The sequence below is a fragment of the Carettochelys insculpta genome, unplaced genomic scaffold (assembly GCF_033958435.1).
Source record: "Carettochelys insculpta isolate YL-2023 unplaced genomic scaffold, ASM3395843v1 scaffold_0089, whole genome shotgun sequence".
NCBI classification, from domain to species: domain Eukaryota; kingdom Metazoa; phylum Chordata; order Testudines; family Carettochelyidae; genus Carettochelys; species Carettochelys insculpta.
Genome location: NW_027439126.1, coordinates 10001 through 15000, shown reverse-complemented (window position 1 = coordinate 15000; position 5000 = coordinate 10001). Strand labels below are relative to the sequence as shown.

The window sequence follows — 5000 nt, the reverse complement described above, 5'->3', positions numbered from 1 at the left end:
CGGGACCCAGGGCCTTCCCCGCTCTCAACAACCTCCACCCACGGTCCCCCTCCACCGGGCTTAATAGTCCACAACCGGGACCCAGGGCCTTCCCCGCTCTCAACAACCTCCACCCACGGTCCCCCTCCACCGGGCTTAATAGTCCACAACCGGGTCCCAGGGCCTTCCCCGCTCTCAACAACCTCCACCCACGGTCCCCCTCCACCGGGCTTAATAGTCCACAACCGGGACCCAGGGCCTTCCCCGCTCTCAACAACCTCCACCCACGGTCCCCCTCCACCGGGCTTAATAGTCCACAACCGGGTCCCAGGGCCTTCCCCGCTCTCAACAACCTCCACCCACGGTCCCCCTCCACCGGGCTTAATAGTCCACAACCGAGACCCAGGGCCTTCCCCGCTCTCAACAACCTCCACCCACGGTCCCCCTCCACCGGGCTTAATAGTCCACTACCGGGTCCCAGGGCCTTCCCCGCTCTCAACAACCTCCACCCACGGTCCCCCTCCACCGGGCTTAATAGTCCACAACCGGGACCCAGGGCCTTCCCCGCTCTCAACAACCTCCACCCACGGTCCCCCTCCACCGGGCTTAATAGTCCACAACCGAGACCCAGGGCCTTCCCCGCTCTCAACAACCTCCACCCACGGTCCCCCTCCACCGGGCTTAATAGTCCACAACCGGGACCCAGGGCCTTCCCCGCTCTCAACAACCTCCCCCCACGGTCCCCCTCCACCGGGCTTAATAGTCCACAACCGAGACCCAGGGCCTTCCCCGCTCTCAACAACCTCCACCCACGGTCCCCCTCCACCGGGCTTAATAGTCCACAACCGGGACCCAGGGCCTTCCCCGCTCTCAACAACCTCCACCCACGGTCCCCCTCCACCGGGCTTAATAGTCCACAACCGAGACCCAGGGCCTTCCCCGCTCTCAACAACCTCCACCCACGGTCCCCCTCCACCGGGCTTAATAGTCCACAACCGGGACCCAGGGCCTTCCCCGCTCTCAACAACCTCCCCCCACGGTCCCCCTCCACCGGGCTTAATAGTCCACAACCGAGACCCAGGGCCTTCCCCGCTCTCAACAACCTCCACCCACGGTCCCCCAAGACGCACGTTCCAAGCCTTAACCCTCAGACCATCCACCCCCCGGGCGGGACCCCACACCCACCTGACCCCAACTCACTCCCACCAAAAACACCACCACCGCCACCGCCTCAACGGCCTGCCCCACCCAGCACTCCCACACACACACCTGCCCCACCAACGCTCCACACACGCTTTCTTCCCTCTCCCCGACCCGACCCAAGCCATCGCACCGCACCGGGTGAGGGCCTAAGCTTCCTCGCCCGCCCCCCCGCCCCCGACACGCAGGCAGGCAGAGGGAAAGGCCTCAGCGCCCCCCAGGACCGTCGCGCCGCCTTGGCCTCACGGCTTCCCTGCTCCCGCACGGCAGACACACGCCCCGCTCTACCCCCGCTGGGGCCAAAAGCTGCCTACGGCACCTGGGATTCCCAGGCGGTCACCCATCCAGGTACTAGCCAGGCCCGGGACGGTTTACCTTCCGAGATCGGACGAGATCGGGGGCATTCGGTCCGGTATGGCCGTAGGCCCCCGCCTCCCCGGGCTTTAGCGTCAGCAGCCTGGCCTCAGTCAGCCGGGCCCAAACAATTAACCCGGAGGCCGGGCCGAGGGAAAACTTCCTCCGAGCCGGCCCAAGGGGAAGGGAGGACGAGGACGCCGGGCCCGGGAGGTGACAGGACGTGCACGTCAGACCCGGGAAGCTGTGCGCCCCGAGGTTAACCCCCGGGCCGGGGCGGGGAGAGAAAAATGTTCTAAGTCCGGTAGGGACAGCAGGTCAACCCCGGTCCGAGGCGGGGAGAGAAATTTTCCAAGTCCGGCAGGGACAGCAGGTCAACCCCGGCCGCCGTAGCAGAGGTTGACCTGGTGTCCGATTCGCTCCCCGGGCACCAGGTCAACCTCGGGCGCTTTAGCGGAGGTTGACCTGGTGTCCGATTCGCTCCCCGGGCACCAGGTCAACCTCGGGCGCCTTAGCAGAGGTTGACCTGGTGTCCGATTCGCTCCCCGGGCACCAGGTAAACCGTGGCCGCTTTCAGCGGAGGTTGACCTGGTGGCCGATCCCCTCCTCGGGCTCCAAGTCCGGCAGGGACAGCAGGTGAACCCCGGCCGCTTTAGCAGAGGTTGACCTGGTGTCCGATTCGCTCCCCGGGCACCAGGTAAACCGTGGCCGCTTTCAGCGGAGGTTGACCTGGTGGCCGATCCCCTCCTCGGGCTCCAAGTCCGGCAGGGACAGCAGGTCAACCCCGGCCGCTTTAGCAGAGGTTGACCTGGTGTCCGATTCGCTCCCCGGGCACCAGGTAAACCGTGGCCGCTTTCAGCGGAGGTTGACCTGGTGGCCGATCCCCTCCTCGGGCTCCAAGTCCGGCAGGGACAACAGGTCAACCCCGGTTCCGGGCGGGGAGAGAAAAATTTTCTAAGTCCGGCAGGGACAGCAGGTCAACCCCGGCCGCCGTAGCAGAGGTTGACCTGGTGTCCGATTCGCTCCCCGGGCACCAGGTCAACCTCGGGCGCCTTAGCAGAGGTTGACCTGGTGTCCGATTCGCTCCCCGGGCACCAGGTAAACCGTGGCCGCTTTCAGCGGAGGTTGACCTGGTGGCCGATCCCCTCCTCGGGCTCCAAGTCCGGCAGGGACAGCAGGTGAACCCCGGCCGCTTTAGCAGAGGTTGACCTGGTGTCCGATTCGCTCCCCGGGCACCAGGTAAACCGTGGCCGCTTTCAGCGGAGGTTGACCTGGTGGCCGATCCCCTCCTCGGGCTCCAAGTCCGGCACGGACAGCAGGTCAACCCCGGCCGCTTTAGCAGAGGTTGACCTGGTGTCCGATTCGCTCCCCGGGCACCAGGTAAACCGTGGCCGCTTTCAGCGGAGGTTGACCTGGTGGCCGATCCCCTCCTCGGGCTCCAAGTCCGGCAGGGACAGCAGGTCAACCCCGGCCGCTTTAGCAGAGGTTGACCTGGTGTCCGATTCGCTCCCCGGGCACCAGGTAAACCGTGGCCGCTTTCAGCGGAGGTTGACCTGGTGGCCGATCCCCTCCTCGGGCTCCAAGTCCGGCAGGGACAACAGGTCAACCCCGGTTCCGGGCGGGGAGAGAAAAATTTTCTAAGTCCGGCAGGGACAGCAGGTCAACCCCGGCCGCCGTAGCAGAGGTTGACCTGGTGTCCGATTCGCTCCCCGGGCACCAGGTCAACCTCGGGCGCCTTAGCAGAGGTTGACCTGGTGTCCGATTCGCTCCCCGGGCACCAGGTAAACCGTGGCCGCTTTCAGCGGAGGTTGACCTGGTGGCCGATCCCCTCCTCGGGCTCCAAGTCCGGCAGGGACAGCAGGTGAACCCCGGCCGCTTTAGCAGAGGTTGACCTGGTGTCCGATTCGCTCCCCGGGCACCAGGTAAACCGTGGCCGCTTTCAGCGGAGGTTGACCTGGTGGCCGATCCCCTCCTCGGGCTCCAAGTCCGGCACGGACAGCAGGTCAACCCCGGCCGCTTTAGCAGAGGTTGACCTGGTGTCCGATTCGCTCCCCGGGCACCAGGTAAACCGTGGCCGCTTTCAGCGGAGGTTGACCTGGTGGCCGATCCCCTCCTCGGGCTCCAAGTCCGGCAGGGACAGCAGGTCAACCCCGGCCGCTTCAGCTGAGGTTGACCTGGTGTCCGATTCGCTCCCCGGGCACCAGGTAAACCGTGGCCGCTTTCAGCGGAGGTTGACCTGGTGGCCGATCCCCTCCTGGGGCTCCAAGTCCGGCAGGGACAACAGGTCAACCCCGGTCCCAGGCGGGAGAGAAAAATTTTCTAAGTCCGGCAGGGACAACAGGTCAACCCCGGTTCCGAGCGGGAGAGAAAAATTTTCTAAGTCCGGCAGGGACAACAGGTCAACCCCGGTCCCAGGCGGCAGAGAAAAATTTTCTAAGTCCGGCAGGGACAACAGGTCAACCCCGGTCCCAGGCGGGAGAGAAAAAATTTCTAAGTCCGGCAGGGACAACAGGTCAACCCCGGTCCCAGGCTGGAGAGAAAAATTTTCTAAGTCCGGCAGGGACAGCAGGTCAACCCCGGCCGCTTTAGCAGAGGTTGACCTGGTGTCCGATTCGCTCCCCGGGCACCAGGTCAACCTCTGGCGCTTTAGCAGAGGTTGACCTGGTGTCAGATTCGCTCCCCGGGCACCAGGTCAACCTCGGTCGCTTTAGCAGAGGTTGACCTGGTGTCCGATTCGCTCCCCGGGCACCAGGTAAACCGTGGCCGCTTTCAGCGGAGGTTGACCTGGTGGCCGATCCCCTCCTGGGGCTCCAAGTCCGGCAGGGACAGCAGGTCAACCCCGGTCCCAGGCGGGGAGAGAAAAAATTTCTAAGTCCGGCAGGGACAACAGGTCAACCCCGGTCCCAGGCTGGAGAGAAAAATTTTCCAAGTCCGGCAGGGACAGCAGGTCAACCCCGGCCGCTTCAGCTGAGGTTGACCTGGTGTCCGATTCGCTCCCCGGGCACCAGGTAAACCGTGGCCGCTTTCAGCGGAGGTTTACCTGGTGGCCGATCCCCTCCTCGGGCTCCAAGTCCGGCAGGGACAACAGGTCAACCCCGGTCCCAGGCGGGAGAGAAAAATTTTCTAAGTCCGGCAGGGACAACAGGTCAACCCCGGTTCCGAGCGGGAGAGAAAAATTTTCTAAGTCCGGCAGGGACAACAGGTCAACCCCGGTCCCAGGCGGCAGAGAAAAAATTTCTAAGTCCGGCAGGGACAACAGGTCAACCCCGGTACCGGGCGGGAGAGAAAAAATTTCTAAGTCCGGCAGGGACAACAGGTCAACCCCGGTCCCAGGCGGCAGAGAAAAAATTTCTAAGTCCGGCAGGGACAACAGGTCAACCCCGGTCCCGGGCGGGAGAGAAAAATTTTCTAAGTCCGGCAGGGACAACAGGTCAACCCCGGTCCCAGGCGGCAGAGAAAAAATTTCT

At 64.4% G+C, this 5000-nt stretch overlaps 1 non-coding gene across 1 annotated transcript; it reads right to left on the bottom strand.

Annotated features, from left to right (window-relative positions):
- Positions 1-1486: 1486 nt before the first annotated feature.
- Positions 1487-1605, bottom strand: LOC142006583 (5S ribosomal RNA). Its single transcript, XR_012643634.1, has one exon. It is a non-coding gene; the product is annotated as a 5S ribosomal RNA (ribosomal RNA).
- Positions 1606-5000: the final 3395 nt, after the last annotated feature.